Source organism: Arvicanthis niloticus, chromosome 14, assembly GCF_011762505.2.
Source record: "Arvicanthis niloticus isolate mArvNil1 chromosome 14, mArvNil1.pat.X, whole genome shotgun sequence".
Taxonomy (NCBI): Eukaryota; Metazoa; Chordata; class Mammalia; order Rodentia; family Muridae; genus Arvicanthis; species Arvicanthis niloticus.
The window spans coordinates 28,180,247-28,197,864 of NC_047671.1; the positions used below are offsets into that span (position 1 = coordinate 28,180,247).

General features: G+C 49.3%; 1 protein-coding gene across 5 annotated transcripts in view; it reads left to right on the forward strand.

Moving 5' to 3' along the window:
- Ndst1 (N-deacetylase and N-sulfotransferase 1) overlaps nucleotides 1-17,618 on the forward strand; it is a 61,587-nt gene that overhangs the window by 2,297 nt on the left and 41,672 nt on the right. Inside the window, exon 1 of one of the 5 annotated variants that reach the window (XM_076912592.1) lies at nucleotides 13,074-13,166. The exons of the other annotated variants lie outside the window; for them this stretch is intronic. The gene's annotated coding sequence lies outside the window, so the exon portion shown is untranslated. Of the gene's footprint in view, nucleotides 1-13,073; nucleotides 13,167-17,618 lie in introns of those variants that run through there. 5 annotated transcript variants of the gene reach the window in all.

A 17,618-nucleotide genomic window follows, 5' to 3' on the forward strand; every position in this document is an offset into this window, starting at 1 on the left:
GGGATTTACACGATTCACAGACTTTCCTTAGGCCCTGGGAATAGAGAGCTCTCCCGGGCTGACATCACTGTCAGCTTGTAGGAACAAGAATGGAAATTCCGCTACTTAGCCACTTAGCTCTGAAAAGCGAGGGATTAAAAAGAGGGTTGGAAGTCCTGGAAAGGGTCCTGGGGGCTGGGGCTGTCCCTTGTTATGTGGTCAGACTTACTTGTTTGTCATTGTGATCAGAGCAGAGGCTTCTGGGAGAGTCAACAGGTAAAGGAAGAAAGTCAGCTACAGAGAGATGGAGAGGGAGAGCCTCTTGTCACAGGGAGTGTGCAAGGAAGAATCTTCAGATTGAGAGGTGTGGTCAGGAAGCCAAGAGAGAATGTGAAAGAGACAGTCTCAGCAGCCCAGAGCTCTCTGTGCCCGGGCCTTGGGGACCTGCTTTGCCTGTGCTTTGGACCCACGTGTCTGTACTTTAGAACCAGAGCCAGACTTAGAAATCTCTAGGGCTTTCTCAGACTTCTACTAGGTTGGAATTTGTTTTGGGTATGGCTTGAAATAACAGGACTATTTGGAGGGCTTGGATATTCTTTACTTGAGATGAGGAGTTTGGGTAATTTTTAAAATTCATATGGAAAATTTCTGTGGCCAGGGGTGACAGGGGACATGAAATAGGGGTGAAGTGCTTGCTGGATTTCGACTAGAGAGGACAGACATGGATCAGAGGAGGGGAGGCTGTGAAGCAGGGTGTCCTCAGGTGATCGGTGGTAGAGGATGGCCGCAGGACAGTGAAGGAAGAGCCTCCTGGTTGGTGATGTTAGTGAGGGATCCTGGAGGAAGAAGTATGAGGATTCAGGCCCTCAGACAGGACAGTGGGCACCAGACTGGATTGTGGGGCCTTATAGCACCCTGCTCCTGAGTTTGGGTTTTATGCTGTGGCGGAGAAGACAGAAGGTTGTAAGCGGCTTGTTGAGATGGTGCCTGTTACTGTGCTCTGTGTCCGGCCTGGTGCCAGGCTCCTTACAGACACCCCATTGACTCCTCACAATACCCTGCAGAATATCGACTGCTGGTCACCCCACCCTGCCCTGTTTGAAAGTGGGGGAGATGGAGGCCCCGAGGGGTAGTCACTTAACAGTGGCAGGATTCGAACCCAAACTGTTGTGGTTTTGTGCCACCGAGTCGTCCTTCCCAGGGTTGTTTGTCCAAAGATGGTGGCAAGAGTGACACACAGGGTCGGGACCAGAAGACTCATGGCTTGTGTGTGACCCAGCAGAGTCAACCTAGTCAGCTTAGGCAGCTCGGACTGAGGCTGATGGTAGGAGGGAGGCTGTAGGATTTGTAGCTGCCTTGGGGTTGGCCAAGGTTTGGGGAAGGGTCCCAGCAAATTCACTTTCCTTGGAAAGCTTCCTAGAGGCAGATGCCGTAGGCTGGTTGGTCCTGTAGGGTTTTTTGAGGTCTGAGACAGCAGAAAGGTCAGGTCCAGGGCATCTAAGCTGGAAAGAGACTGCCTGAGGACAAGGAGAGGACTTCATTGCTAAGAGTCTACAGGAGACAGCCTGCTGAGGATGTACCCACAGGGTCGGGATTGGGTGGCTGCTTTCAGTTCCCCTTTTGCCTGAGAACCCAGAAGTATGGTAGTACTCAGCCCATTCCAGCCCACTGTTCTCATAGCTCTTGAAGTGGCCTTTCCTGTGCAGCTGAGGAAGCCCCAATACCCACAGGCCGCAAGGCTCCTCCTAGAGTTCCTGTACTCTGAGGACACCCAGCCCAGCTTCTTCCAATACACTGCTTTTCCTTGCTCTTTTCTTTCCTTTCCTTTCCTTTTCTTTCCTTTTCTTCCTTTCCTTTCTTTTCCTTTCCTTTCCTCTTTCCTTTCTTTCTTTCTTGCTTTCTTTCTAGAATTCTTTTTTCTTTCTTTGTGTCTTTTTCTTTTCTTTCTTTTTTTAAAAATGTTTTCTAACTTTTGTTTCTGTTTCATGTGTGTGGGTGTTCTGCCTGACTGTATGTCTGTGTACCACATGTGTGTCAGTCTTCTGGGATGGGAGTTACAGAGAGTTATCTCTGGAACCAACCAGAGCCTGGCCTGCTGAAGGTTTGGTTTCCACTTCCACAGTGGGATCAGCTTCTCCATGGTCTCCATCTGTGGAGAGCAGGTACTTTTCCTGGATCATGAGCTGGGGAAGGAGTTCCTGGGTCTGTGGGCTTAAAGGTGAAGAGTAGGGAGGGGTGAGGGTGTGTGGCAAGGTTGTTCCCCTCCTTCCCTGTAGAGGTTCAAGGAGGGTATCCCAATCCCGAGGGCTCTAGAGACTGCCTTCTCCTTCCCTGGGGCCTGTTCTAGTGTCTAATGGGGCCTGTTTGGGACTCAGTAGAAGAGTAGACGTGCCTTGGAGCGTGCAGCCACAGAGCTAGAGACAGTATACTCCCAAAGCTCTTTCCTCTAGTTGGAAGAGACCATGTTAAGTTGCTTTATGGCTTGTTACTTTGATATGGGCTAGGCTAATCAAAATTGAAAGTGTACAAGGTGAACAACACTTGCTGAGGTATGGAGGGGGCTCCACTATGTAGTGGCGGTGCCCTGTGTCCCATGTCCCTCAACCACCAAGCAGAGCCCATTCTTTTTCCTTTCTCCAGCTGTGCCTCTCATCCCTCCCCTCGCCTCTGCTCACGGTGAGGAGGCTGTGAGGAGGCTGCGTCTCCGGTCTTTCTCCTTCCCAGCCTCCAAACTCTCCCTGGTGAGCGGCTCTGAGGTCTCACTTCTCCCGTGTGGACGTCCTGATGCTCACAGCTGCCATTGCCTGTGCTTGCCACATCCATGGACCTGTTGGCTCCCCGGCTCTTTTATCCCTGCTTTGAACTCTAACATACAGAGGCGCCCAATCTTTTGACTCTGTGTTCCAGAAGCAGAAGCTGACTGAGGCCTCTTTCCAGAGAGGTGAGCAGCTTTCTGGAGTAGAATTCAGAGTTGTGGGTTCAGATCCCAGTTCTTTCATGACTAGATTTAGCAATTAGCTAATTTCTAAATCTAAGCATTGGTTTCCCCAACTGCAGAACAGTGATCAGGATATTCCTGTTGGGCCTGTGAAATTGCTCAACTGAGTAAAAGCACTTCGCTACCATTCTTGATGATATGAATTAGATCCCTGGGGTCCCACATGGTAGAAGGAGAAGACCAACTCCTACAAGTTGTCACCTGACCTCCGCACATGCCACAAACATACACACACTCCCTCACACCCACTCTCACAGATTCTAAATGTAAAACAAAACCAGAAATAAAACCCCAAACTCCTCTTTTGGAAAGGATGGTTGATTTACAGCATCCAGCAGGCAGGAGCTGTTCAGAGTAGCAGGAGTAGCTTTTTACTGTAGAAGACTGGGAAGTGCAGGTAAGGAAACTGAGTCCAGAGGGCTAGGGTGTTTGCATGGCCTACAGTGGCTGTGGTTGTATCTTGGAAGCTGGACAGAATTTCCTCCCCATGTTAATGCCTCTGCTTTCTCTCTTCCATCCTGTCATCCTCGTTAAGGGACTCAAATCCCATCTCCTCTCTGGTAACCATGTTGAGTCCTGTCTTAAGCTTGTGCCAGGTGAGTTGGGCAGGTAGCCTTAATTATGGTGGCTCTCATGACCAGGGACCCATCTCTAACTGTCTGGACTGTGGTCTTGGAGCTTCTAGGAGGAAAGGATGAATCCATGGCAGGGAGAAGTGATGGACAGGACAGGACTTAAAAGGCAGTAATGAGGTCCACACAAGTCAAGGCTGAAGATAAGACTGAATACCAGACAGCCTGCGGCCAGGTTCCTGCTGTCACTTCTGCTTACAGAGCCTTGGGCCAGGAGTTTAGTTCTTCACCTGTATAAAGGGACAGCAGTTGTCCTTTGAAGCATTTTAACTGTAGACAAGTTTTGGTTACATATGGTTATTGAGACTGGCGTATGTATGTATGTATGTATGTTTTTTTTGTTTGTTTGTTTGTTTTTTTTGATATGGTCTCTCTGCGGCTTTGCTGGTTGGCCTATAACTAATTGTTACTGAGCTGGAATTTTCAGTGATCCTCCTGCCTTTCTAGCCATCATACCTAGCTTGTGTGTGTGTATGTGTGTGTGTGGTGGGAGGCAGGGTTTCAAGTAGCCCCCCTTTGCCCTCAAACTTGCTATATAGCTAAGGATGACCTTGATTTTCTGACTGCCCTGCCCTTCCTTCTGCTCGGATTAGAGGCTTATGCCGTCACACCTGATTCATATGTGCTGGGAACTGAACCCAGGGTTTTGTGTGTGCTAGACAAGCACTTTTCCTTCTTACTGTATTACCTCTCCCTGATTTCTGGGGTAGCTAGTGGGTCTGATTTAGTCTGGGATGACCTTAAATTCACTGTGTAGCAGGAGCTGGCTTTAGACTCCTGATCATCCTGTCTCCACCTTCTAACTGCTGGCACGGCTGGCATACATCACCATGCTGGCATACATCACCATGCTCAGCTCGATGTCTGACTTTGAGAGTTTATCAGACACAAGCAGGGTCTTACTGTGTTTCCCTTGCTGGCCTCTAACTCACTATATAGACCAGTCTGGCCTCCAGCTCTGCCTCCCGTGTGCCACAAGTCTGATAGCTACTCCTGTCCGAGGTGCTCACTTCGTTCTTATAACAGAGGTGGGAAATGGAGTTGGCATTCCCTTCTTTAAGCAGATAGGGCAACAAAAGCCTAGGGGGACCAGTGGCTCCTCATGGAACTTAGATTCAGGGATTACAGCCAGTGCTGATTTCTAAAGGGCTCCTTTGGCCACCTCCTTGTCTGTGAAGCATTGATAGATAGGTTGAAGGGTTGATCTACCTACCAGAGGGGACCGATCTCAACTATGTGATAAGAAAACAACATATCACAGCAGGCCAAGATGGCAGTATTTGTTTCTGGAGGGAGCAAGCACCATATTTCTGGAAGTGGATCTCAGGGCTGGAGAGATGGCTCAGCAGGTAAGAGCACTGGCTGTTCTTCCAGAGGACCCGGGTTCAAGCTCTGTCAGCCACGTGGTGGCTCACAGCTGTAACTCTAGTTCCAGGGGACCTGATACAGTTTTCTGACCTTCCTGTGGGCAGTGCACACAAGTAGTACAGACATACATTCAAGTAAACACTCATGCACATAAAATAAAAATTAAAAAAAAAATCCCTAGAGCTCATGTGATTCTGGTTTTTCAGACCTGAAGTCTGACCCTGTGAGGGAAGGCCTGGATTCTCAGCACCCTCAGGCTGGCCAAGGACTGGCTTGTCTGAACAGGTCTCCAGGTGGTGTAGGGTGGAGGCTTGCTGTAGTCTTTGCTTAGTGGCAGACATCTTGGTCTGTACCCTCCGCTTTGCTTGCACAAAGCTACCTGCCCAGGCAGATGCCAGGCAAGAAGTGAGTGTTGTCCTAGCAGGCCCTGTACTCAAGCTGTGTCCTGCCTGTGTGCCCTTCCTCCTGACTGTTGTGACACCCTGGCTTGTGCTTTTATGGGAATGGAAGCAGTTGGTGGCTTCCTTGCCTCTCCTGCAGTTTTAGCTGGAACATCTCAAAGTTGAGCTGTGGATCGTTGGCATCTGTATCACCTGGGAACTGATGGGACTGATGTGCAGACAGTGTCTCTGTACCCAGACCACCTGGGTCAGGTGCTGAGGTGGGGCCCAGCAGTGTGCGTGTGTGCGTGTGCGTGTGTGCTCAGTTGTTCTCCAAGTTGTTCTCATGCACAAGGACCACAGAACTAGGTCATAAAAAAGTCAGGGCCACTTTCCTGTTTCCAGTCAAATTGCCAGCACCAGGAGAAACCCAGGAAAGCCCAGTTCCTTTCTATCCTAGGTCATTTAAAAAAGAAATGTCTCTTCTTTGTACTCCTGTTTTAGCATTTTCAGATATGAACAACTATAGGGACACTCCAGAAAGCCTGTTTTCTCTCTACTTTTTCTTTTTTTCTCTTTTTCTTTTTTCTTTTTTAGTTTTTTTTTGAAACAGGGTTTCTCTGTGTAGCCCTGGCTGTCCTGGAACTCACTCTGTAGACCAGGCTGGCCTCAAACTCAGAAATCCACCTGCCTCTGCCTCCCAAGTTCTGGGATTAAAGGCATGTGCCACCATTGCCTGGCGCTCTCTCTCTCTCTCTCTCTCTCTCTCCCTCTCTCTCTCTCTCTCTCTCTTTCTCTCTCCTTTCTTCTTTCTTTCTTTCTTTCTTTCTTTCTTTCTTTCTTTCTTTCTTTCTTTCTTTCTTTCTTTCGAGAGTCCAGCTGTGCTTGATATGAAGCCCTGGCTAGTCTGATACTGTGTAGACCAGGCTGACCTTGAGTTTATAGAGATCCACCCCCTTTGCTTCCTGACTACTGGGATTAAAGGCACACACTACCATGCCCACTCTCTACCCTGTTTCGAAAGAGCTGCCATTTGTGACTAATGCCCTGTACCCCAAGAACCAATCTTATAATAGCCTTAGGGTACTGTCAAACTGTGATTATAAGAAAGAACATTGGGACAAGTTGAGGAAGACAATAGTGGGAGGAGGAAGAGCGAGGGAGGGATTGTGTTGGCAAGAATAAGTGCCAGGAGTTGGGGCAGGGTGGCACGCCTTTAATCCCAGTACTCCGGAGACAGAGGAAGAGTTTCTGTGAGATCAAGGCTGGCCTGGTCTACATATTGAGCTCCAGGACTGTTAGAATAACACAGACACTATCTGAACGAGGAAACAGACAAATGGGAGCCAGGAATAAGCCAGCTGTGTTCTGGGCCTGGCCCAGGGCTGGGGTCGGAGACTATGGGTCCTGCTTTAGCGAATGGCTGTGTTAGGGATGAGTGGGTGGGCACATGCGTGGACCACTGGCCGGATGTGCTCTGAGAAGCCTTTGCTGTCCGCAGTCAGTGGTTGTAAACATCTCAGTGATCCTAATCATGATCACAATTGCTACTCATGTCTATTGACAGTTTATCAGTGCTTGCTAGACATTTCCCAGTCATGTTCTCAGAAGCAATTTCCAGAATAATCCTCTAAATTAGGGAGGCACTGGAGTCCTTTGTGTTTATAGATGAAAGCGCCGAGGCTGTGCATAGCTGCGAGGGACTAGATTTAGGAATGTTTGTGGAGTCTCACTATGTAGCACTGGCTGACCTGGAGCTCTCTCTGTAGACCAGGCTGGCCTTGAAATCGCAGAGATCTGCCTGCCTCTGCCTTTGATCAAAGACATACTCCACCGAGCTCATCTTATTTGTTTTGAAACGTGATCTCACGTGGTCCAGGCTGGCCAAAGACTTTCATTCCCCTCTTTCTCTACTCTCCAGTGCTGGGAATACAGGCATGCACCTCCATTACCTGTTCATATGGTGCTAAGGATCGAAGCTGGGGTTTTGCTTGAGCTAGGCATCACTACAAACTGAGCTGAAGTCCCAGCCTTTGTTTTTGTTTGTTTATTTGATATACAGTCTAATATATGTAGCCCAGGCTGGCCTTAGCTGGTTTTGAACTCCTAATCCTCTTGCCTCTACCTCCCAAGTGCTGGGCTTGCAGATGGGTACGCCATCTGCAAGATAACTAAGATAACTAAGCCACTAATGAGCACTTACTGTTTTATTAGAGGCCCAGACTGGATCTCAGCACCCTCAAACATCTGTAACTTCAGTTCTAAAGGGTCTGAAGTCTGCTCCTGGTCTCTACACCAAGTCTGTAGTAGATGGAGGAGCTCTGAACATCCGCAGGGTTAGGGTCTCGGGAGAATGGGTAGAGGTTGCCTGGGAGTGTTTGTGTAGCACAGTTACACTGGAGCCCTAGATAGACTTAATTCTTGTAAATGAGTAAGAGAACCCTGAGAAGATCGTATTGGGTAATTGGGGTTCAAGGTCCCAGCTTGGGGTGAGAGGTTAAATTTGAGAGATAAAGTGGGGCTTTTGTTTGTTTGGTTTTGTTGTTGTTGTTTGTTTTTCTTTTGGTTTTGTTTGGAGAAGTGGGAGGGTTAAAAATCTGTTTACAGGGGCTGGAGAGATAACTAAGCCACTAATGAGCACTTACTGTTTTATTAGAGGCCCAGACTGGATCTCAGCACCCTCAAACATCTGTAACTTCAGTTCTAAAGGGTCTGAAGTCTGCTCCTGGTCTCTCTGTTTGAGGGCACGCATTCGTACCCATGCACGCACACACATGAATAAAAATTATTAAGTCTGTTTACCACCTCCTCTGTATTTCCTTGCCTGTGTTCCCAGTGTACTTTCTAGGAGCCCCAGGAATTCCCCTGGTGATACAAAAACTCTTAATCTCACAGTTGAAGGGCTAAGAGCAGGAGCAAGGGGCTTACTCAGGCTGCATAGGGTGTCAGAGTCACTGTGAGGACCAGAGCTCAGTGTTGTCACTGTTCTTCTTAACCAGGGAAAGGTTTTCTCCCTTAAACGGTCCCATTCCCACAGACAATGTAGCCATATCCTCCGGGTGGCCCAGGGCAATTCTGGGAAGAGAGATGAAGGTGCTTTGGGAGACAGCTGCCAAGAAGGGGTGGGACAGTTTCCATGAGGAAGATCACCAAGAAGCCCAAACCCCAGACGGAAACCAAATGTGTTTTCTAGGTCCTGAGAGGATATTTGGAACAATAGTGATAGAAGGGGCAGGCTGTGTTGGAAAAGAATTTCTTGACATCCTTAAACAAAGTTGAGTCTGCAGGTTTGACTTTTGTTTCTCTGAAGGATGTTTATGTAGTTTCCCAAAGGCAAGATCCAGAGCTCTGTGAAGTTGTCAGGCCTGTTGTTTATATATCCAGCAAGGCTTCCATTAGGGAACTGCCCCATCTGACTAGAAGACTGAGAGGTGGGATGGGGCTGTCAGAAGTCACTCGATGGGAGGCAGCAGAGAACTTGGGATTGAATGGGGTCTTGTTGGCCTTGCCACCTTCAGACCTCTGATTTGTTGGAAATAGCAAGGGGCATGGGGAGGTGGGGGCCTTTGGAAACTCACTGCTTGCTACCAGGATTGGGGAAGGCCAACAAGGCGTCTTCAACAAGACGGTGAGCAAAAGGCTGGATGGAGTCCTGGGAGAGAGTATTCTGTCCAGATGCTGGGCCTAGCTGTACACCGCCTACCCAGCAGCAAGGAACTGTGAGTCACACTCAGTGGGGGCCCAGAGTCACAGGCCATTGTGTGTCCTGATTCATTCTGTTCTCCCAGTCTTGCAGGGATGACTAGGCCCTGGCCCCGATTGTGCCCATAACTGTGGGTGAAGGGCTCTATAGCTACAAATTTGAGAGACCTAGAAGGCCTGCCTGTGAGCATCCTTCCCTCTGCTCCTTGTCTCCTTTCTATAGGGTACTCTGTGGGCATGGCCCACCTGTTCTCCCCAATGTATAGGTTTGTGAGCCCCTGACATTAGAGGTGCCATTTTGACGGCATTTCTGTGTACTGCTTCCCCCGCTTTCCATTTTTTAAATTAAAAAATTTTAAATCTATTTTATGTGTATTGGTGCTTTGCTTGCATGCATGTCTGTACACCATATGCATGCCTGGTATTTGTGGAATGCAGATCCACTGGAACTGAAGCTATGGATAGTTGTGAGCCACTGTGTGGATGCCAAGAATTGAACTGGGTCCTCTACAGGAGCAAATGCTTTTAGTCTCTAAGCCACCTCTCTAGGCTTTAATTTCTAAGCTACCCCTATTGTGTTTCTTTAAAAAAAAAAAAAAAAGGAAAGAAAAAAAGATTATTTTATTTATGTGGATATTTTATCTGTGTATACATTTATCTGTATACCAGTAAAGGTCATCTAGTCTTATGATACAGTTATAGATGGTTGTGAGCCACTATGTGGGTACTGGGAGCTGAACTCAGGTCCTCTAAAAGAATAGCTAGTGCTTTTAACAGCTGAGCTATGTCTCCAGCCCTCTGTACTGTATTCAAGAAAGAGTCCGGTCAGTTCGTCAGATTGACAGAGTGATGAGTAAGGGCCCTATGCACTGTAGGCTAGAGAGAAAGGGCCATGTCACACTGATCTTTCAAGTACGGTCACAGAGGCTGCTGTCAGTTTTGAAGCCAGCTCCTCCACATAGGATTTGTATGACCTTGGTGACTTTGTGTTTCAGGTTCCTGGTGTATAAAACGAGGATGTTTATCTGTTCAATCTGAAGGTACATGTGGGGGACTCCCCCATTGCCTGCTATACAACTGTCACTTGAGAAGCGTTTGGTACATGGCTGTCCTTGCTCTGCTCTGTGGTTTGGCCTGTGTGCCTGCCCTAGCTCTGGGTCCCTATCCCTGGGCTCACTTGGCTCCTGGGAGCTACAGGACCAGGTTGTAGAGCTGCCGTGGGTAGGCAGTACGTGTAGCCCTCCCTCTGCCTTCTGGGACTCTCAGACCAGGCCTCCCATGCTTTGTCCTGAGGCAGGCTTATGTAACAGCCTAGCCTGGCCAGGCAGGACCGGACTCTCAATCTCATTTTGTACCCCCATTGTGTCTTCCTCTCCCTTCCCCCATGGAGCTGTTGTTGGCCGGCTTCCTCAAGCTGCAGGTCTGAAATCGGACCCCTGCTATTCTCCCACCAATTGATTTAGTCTGATTGATTTAGTCTGCAGGTCTGTGAGGCGGGCAGCCCCTCCCACCACCCAGAGCCTGGGCTTGCATTGGAGGCTGGCAGGCACCTTGGATTTTTGAGGAAATGTTGGCTGCTAGGCGTCGTCATAGGCTCCTGGCGTGACCTGTTAGCCTGAAGGCTGAGAGGTTCATGTTCCCTGTGGTCCCAGTCCTGTATCTATACCTCTCCTAAGCATCCCTCCTGCTCCCACCTCACTTCTCAGCCCAGTCCCTCTCCCAGGCAGCTGGAAGGAATGGTACAGAGACTACAGAGATGCTGTCTTCCTAACTGGTCTCCACAGTGCTGGTCACACCTCCTGCGCTGAACTCAACACCGTGTTTTCTGTCCTTTTTAAGAAAACAGAAGCTAGAGGTTGGCAGGCCACATCTGCCCCATAGGCAGATTTTGTTTGCCCCATGCCAGATAATTGAGCTAGTAGTCAGCAGGAGATTTTACAGTATAAAACACTTCTGGCTTTACCAGAAAACAACGGAACATCAAGCTGGACATAGTGGTATATATGTGCTATTAATCCCAGAATTTGGGAGGTAGAGGTAGGATCAGGAGTTGAGCCAGCCTTGGTTACATGAGACCCCGTCTCTCAGCTTGCCCTGTTCCTCATTGGATGATTGAAAGCCTCAAGCCTATGTTCTCCAGTGGCTCATGCTAGGTATGAGGCATATGCCCTTTACTGACCCCTGCCTTCACTTCATCTGCTTCATAATTTTGGACCCTAGAGACATTGTTGTTTGCCACCCTGTCCTTAAGGCAGGGGCTGCTTTCTCTCCTGCTTGGGAATGTGCTGCCTGCCTGTCTCCTGTGGCTCTTCATGGGCAGCGAGGATATAGACTTCTTGTATCTGTGTCCTGGAAAAGTGTGCAGGACTGTGTATACAGAAGGAACATAATAAATATATCCTGTGGGAATGAAGGCTGTCCTTTTGCAAGCTGTGAACCAGCCTGCCCTGGGCCCTGGGGTTCTCCCTCCAGACAGACTGGAGCTGCTGTGTGTTTGTTTCTTTGTTTTGAGATAGGATCTCACTAGGTAGCCCAGGCTGCCCTGAAACTCACAGTGATCTTTTTGACAGGCCTTCCTAGTGAGTTATAAGCATGAACCATGTCTGGCTTTCTGATGTAGGGAGCAGCCTCTGAGAGTGCTACTTTGCACAGTCACAGCACATAGTGGGAGTCTTTTCCTTGCAGTAGTCCATCACATGCTCACAGAAGCTTGTGAGGCTCAGCTGTACCATGTAGAAGTCTGTCCCTGTGCATCCCTGGGCAAAGGGAAGGGTGGCAACCAGTGTGCACAGTTCAATGTGCACAGTTTTGGCGTTTACATCACTAGGCTTTCCTAGTTGCTTCATGGTGCTTTATTTATCCTTCAGCTCCTGTCTGTCTGTCCATTCAAGGTTTATTGGACTTGTTTTTCCTTTATTCTTTAAAAAAAGATTTATTTATTTATTTTATGTATATAAGTACAGCGTTATCTTCAGACACAGTAGAAGAGAGCTCCATCACAGATGGTTGTGAACTACCATGTGCTTGCTGAGAATTGAACTCTCGACATTTGGGAGAGTTTAACCTCTGAGCCATCTCTCCAGCCCCCTGGCTTTGTTTGTTTGTTTGTTTTTGTTTTTTCTGAGACAAGGTCTTAATTGTATAGCCCTGGATAGCTAGAACTTGCTATATAGATCAGGCTGGCCTTGAACTCACAGAGATCCACTTGCCTCTGCTCCAAAGAACTGGGATTAAGGTGTGGTCCTCCATGCCAATGAAGATGACACTTTTTGAAAGTGGTCTTTGCTAACCAATCACAATTATTCTGTGGATATGAAAACGCTAGGAAACTTAGAAAAACTGCCTATAGATTTCTGTTCCCTGCCTCTGTCTAGGATATAGTCTTTCCCTCCCCAGAATATCCAGCCATAGAGAGCACTTTGAGCTCAGACTACGTGTTGAGCATTCACTGTGTCATCGTACACAGAACCCAGGGCTGGTAGAAGACCTCAGAGTAAGTTTAACAGGAACGCCTCCTCTACCCCCACCACTGGCTTCTCTTTCACCCTCTGGGCCAGCATGTAGGGCTCCTCCCTGTCTCTGTGGCTCTTCATGCTTCTTGAGCAACTCTTCAAGGAGAGCACATTAGGCAGGTTTTTACCTCTGGGGTAAAGGCCCAGAGGGTTCCCCTTCACATGGGCTGGCAGCTCAGGAGACAGGTACACTAAGAGACGTGTGCTTTGTTTGATCCAGAGCTGGCAGCTCGTCTCTTATCAGATAGGTGCTTGGCCTCTGCTCTCAGGCCTTGTGAGAAATGACTGGTCTGCTGAGGTCCTGTGGCACATAGGCTGAGACATTAAGTACAAAACAGAACAAGCCATTGACAGCTGAGAGAACTGAGGCTCTAAAGGGAGGAGGCTCTGTAACCGTTAGTCTCTTTGCAAATCTGGGCTGGAACCTCAGGTCTTCTTACTCCAAGCCAGGCTTTGCTTCTGTCTTCATCTCTCTCTACACAGTTAGTGGCACATCACCCAGTGGAGACAATCAGCTGATTGTCTGAGGAGGAGAAGGTTGGGGCCTGGAAGACTGAGTGGGACCACGGTATCCTGGAGGCATGAAAGAGGCTGGGTATGTGAGTGACCCCTTAAATACTCTGCATCCTGTTTCTTGGGTTTCCCTTGCATGTCTCCGATGGGCCAGCTGTCTTTGTGCCCACTTCTGCCTGGCACTGCCTTTGTGCTTTCTTTTGAGAACAACACTAATTTCTGATAGTTTTCCTGCTGACAGAGAAGGAGGGCAGACAAGGCCCTGGCTTCCCGCTCCACCTGCTGAGAGCGTTTGTGGGCTGTAGGGGAGACCAGCAGCATGTGAAGACTGAAGACTCCTGGCAGTCCAGGTGTCAGGACCTAGAGCCCCCAGGGGCCCAAAGGCTGTAGGCAGAGAGAAATGGAACATAGAATCCAGTGGTCACCATTGGGAATTTGGCCAGAACTGGTCACATGAAAGCCTAGAGATTTTGCTAAGGCCCAGGTGTGGTATCACCTTCAGGGCTCAGGGACTAGATGTGTCTGCCTAAGGGAGGCAGTAGTCACATTCAACACATTTTACAAACATGTGCCTTGTTTAGGCCTTTTCTAGGAACTGACACAGTACACAGACTAGACCAAGTCTCTGTTTTCATGTCACACCACCAATGGGGCAGCGCCAGCAAATCAGCACACACACTGTATGTGCTGAGTGGTGAGAAGTACCTAGGAGAAGAGCAAAGCTGGCCTGGGGATAGCAGGTGGGTATCTCAGGAGGCAGGAGCATGCCAGGCAGAGGGAGCACCAAGGCAGGGGTGGGGGTGGCATGGGCATATGTGAGGAGCAGTAAGGCACCTGGGCAGGCAGCCGGTGGGAGGGAGGGTGGGAAGGGCTTCTTGTCTTTTAGGAGGGAGGACTGTGTTGTTTAAGTCTGAGTAAAGGGGGAGCTGCCAGAGGGCTTGGGGTGGAGGACTCACCTGCTTAGATTTTCATGCAGAAGGGGATCATGTGGCTATCTCCTGAAGAGGACAGGGGAAGGGCAGGGGCTGTGCAGGATGAACTGCCAGGAGGTAACCTAACCCCCCCCCCCCATGAATGATGGTGGCTCAGTGGCAGGGAGGTGGGGCACCAGGAGTTGCCTCTGGATTTATCTTGCAGGATGAGCTGACAGATTTGCTGAGGGATTAGCTGTGGGGGTGAGAGGAGAGTGTGGCTGGCTGGCGGCACCGGAAGGACATTGTTGACACTAACTGAGAAGGCAGGGAGGGCTCAGAGCAAGCAGGCTTGGAGAGAGAATTGCGATTTCTGGTCAGTTTTGTTGGAGTGTGGCACATACTGGTGGAAAGTACCTGGGGGCCTTAAGTGCTGTCAGGTTGTAAGATGTGCCCTGTCTTCCCCAGCTCCAAGAATCTGCTCTGAGACAAGTGGTTTATCTCCCTCAGCTCTGTCTTCTCTTGACAAACCTGCCCTATCCTTCCTCCTGACAGTGGGCAACAGATCCTGGTCGAGGTCTCAAACCCTCTGTCTGGCATGCCTCATGGGAAGGAATTTTGATTTTGGTGGGCCTAGGGGCTTGGGGGGTGGGGGCCTCAGGCTCTGGCTTTCTGCATTGCTTTACCCTCCTCTGCACAGCAGTGTTGTCCTGGCCTCTAGTTCTCAGGGTAGCAGGAACGATTGAGGAGATAGCATAGTACCGTGATTAAGAATCTGGGCTTTAGCCGGGCAGTGGTGGCGCACGCCTTTAATCCTAGCACTTGGGAGGCAGAGGCAGGTGGATCTCTGAGTTCGAGGCCAGCCTGGTCTACAGAGTGAGTTCCAGGACAGCCAGGGCTATACCGAGAAACCCTGTCTCGAAAAACCAAAAAAAAAAAAAAAAAATCTAGGTTTACTCAGTCAAATGGACATCGAATACATCTTCTGCTGCTGGGCTGTGAGATTCTGGGCAAATGAAAGAACCTCTCTGATCCTCTATTTTCTCACCTGTGTAAATGGGCCCATCCTAACACCTGCTTCATGAAGGGTTACTTTGAAAGTTCCTGATAGACGTGCAGAAAATACTTCACAGAGATTTGACACCACGCCCAGTTAGAAGGAGCTGTTAGCAGCAATGACCCGTGTGGTCCATCAGAATGAGAGGTTTTGCCTGCTAGGTTAGGGGTGCTGTGGCAGTTTTTCAAGCAAGAACACATTTACTTGTTTAATGGGGGCAGCTGTTAGGTGTTGAGCTCTGGGATAGTGGGGTTCTGGGGTGTGCCAGGGATTCCCTTTAGTAGCTAAGTAAAGTGAGGAATGGGGAGGCAGGATGTTTAGGCAGGGTCCAGAAGACCCCTAAGCTTGTCATCTCCTTTTGTTCCATGAGTCTTGCTCAGAATCTTAGCAACTTCCTGTTAACTTCTGCGAGACCAGGGCTGGCCTTGGCTCGATACCTTCCCTAGCTGAGAGTTTTTGTGGCGTTGGCAGCACAGGTCTCAAAGGGGGAGGGTGGTAATTTTCCTTTTCCTAGAGTCTCTTTGTTTCTGCAATTCAGTGCCAGCCTTAGGGAAATGTGGGCAGGAGGCTTGGAGGGACAGGTGTCACTGAGGTGGCTTAAGGGCATTCCAGACATTGAGTTAGGTGTGCTGGTGCATACCTGTCATACCTGTAGTGCTAAGTACTTTAGAGGCTGAGACAGGAGCACCACTTGATCTTAGGAGTCCAGATGTGGGTATCACAGCATTTGAGATCTACCTATGATACATAATAAGACCTTGACCACCACCACCACCAACAACAGTCAGGGCTGTAAACAGGGCTGGCTGTGGGGCAGGCTGGGCTGGAGTGACATTCCTCTGTGTGCTTGGATGTGGCTGGCCTTGGCTCCTGGTCTGGGTCCAGGCAGGGTGGTGCCTGCTTCAGTGGAGCCATGGAGAGGCTGACAATGAATGGAATGTGGCCCCCTAAGGACCCACACACACACTTCACTGGCCCTGGCATGCCAGTTGAACCCTGTGGTTCTGTAAGCCTTTTCCAGCAGTCACACTGTGCCAGGACAGCCAAGGACATTGATACCGGGCAGTGCTTGTTTTCTCAGGGTCCAGGGGTCTTTAGGTACGTGGGAAAGGGTCTGGAGATACTCCAGCCACTTTCCTTAGTACATGAGTAAATTGACATCCAGAGAAAGCAAGGCACTTGACCAAGATCTCACATAGCCTTCCCCTCATGTCTGTCACCTCCTTCTGTCCCTGTGTCCCTTGCTCAGACTCTTGGCCTACTGCCCAGACAGACGTTTACATCAGCCTCCCTCTTGTGGCTCCCCACGAGCTTTGTTTGTCCTCCTGTTATCATAATTTTGCCATGCCCTGCCAGGCACTCACACTACTTGATATGTCTGACCTCTTGTCCCCTTCTAGTGTCTGCTAGCTATGGAGCCTCCTAGACAGTACAGAGGTCTAGGCCTCAGGCTCTGGAGCCATACAGCCTGGCTTTGGACCATTCAGCTCCTTAGTTTGTGTGTAGCACAGCGAGCCTGGGAATAACAGCCCACCGGATGCCTCAGCATCCCTCTGCACAGTGAGATCAGGAGAGGCATGAGTGTGCAGGGTTGTTGGGGGATGGTCTGCTGAGATGACAGGTGCTGTGCTGGCAAGACATGAGCTCTCACATGTGCTCATGGCTGTCACAAAAGCTGGTTGGCTTGTTGGCTTGGCGAGTTGAGCATCTGGTGGACTCAACTGCACAGGGAGGCAGAGGAGTGTGCTTTGAGTTTACCATTTCCTGAGTGCCTTTAGGGGAAGATGTGTCTTTGGGAGTCCAGCTTCCTCTGGGAATGGATTTTTTGGGAATTGTATTTTTTTTTTTTTCAAAGCTGTCATGTAGTATTAAAGCAGTGGTGTAAAGAAGTGTTGCCTGTGTGTATATGGTTTTAAAATGGCCAGTGGTGGTTGGTGGCAATGAGGACATCAGCTATAGTGGTAGACAGGTGGCTAGGTAGCAGACTGGCCCATCTGCAGAGTTCTCAGTGCCCACATAGACTCTTCACCCACCACACTCTTCCCAGCCACCTTGCACTTTAGTTTCAATATTATGTACTAGGAAATATGTGAAGTGCAAAGATCCATAGCATTTTCTAGGACCTGGTAGGGTTGGGTTAACCTGTGGCCAGTGCCACAGTCAGGAATTAAGACCCAAGACGGGCACCAGTTTGAATGTCAGCTAAGTCTTTCGCCCACTGGGAGTTTGATCAATACTTAACCTCTGTGAGCCACAGTCTCCTCCTTTGTGAAGTTAGGCCCTGAAGATACAGAGGCTGGTGTAGAGGGAACAGTAGGGTTTTGGGCAATGGTGAGCTGGGCCATTGTGTCTTTTGGGGGACTAGGTGTAGGGTAGTTGTGCCTGTGCTTGAATCCCACAGTAGGTGGTCAAGAGTTCATGAGACCATCCAGCACAATTTCTTTTAACAGATGAACAAAGAAAACCCAGAGAGAGGAGGTACTTGCCTGAGGCCCCAGGCCGGTTATTTCAAAGTGGGCCTCCAGTGAGGCAGGGAGATAGTGTGTGGGCATGGAGGAACCACCCT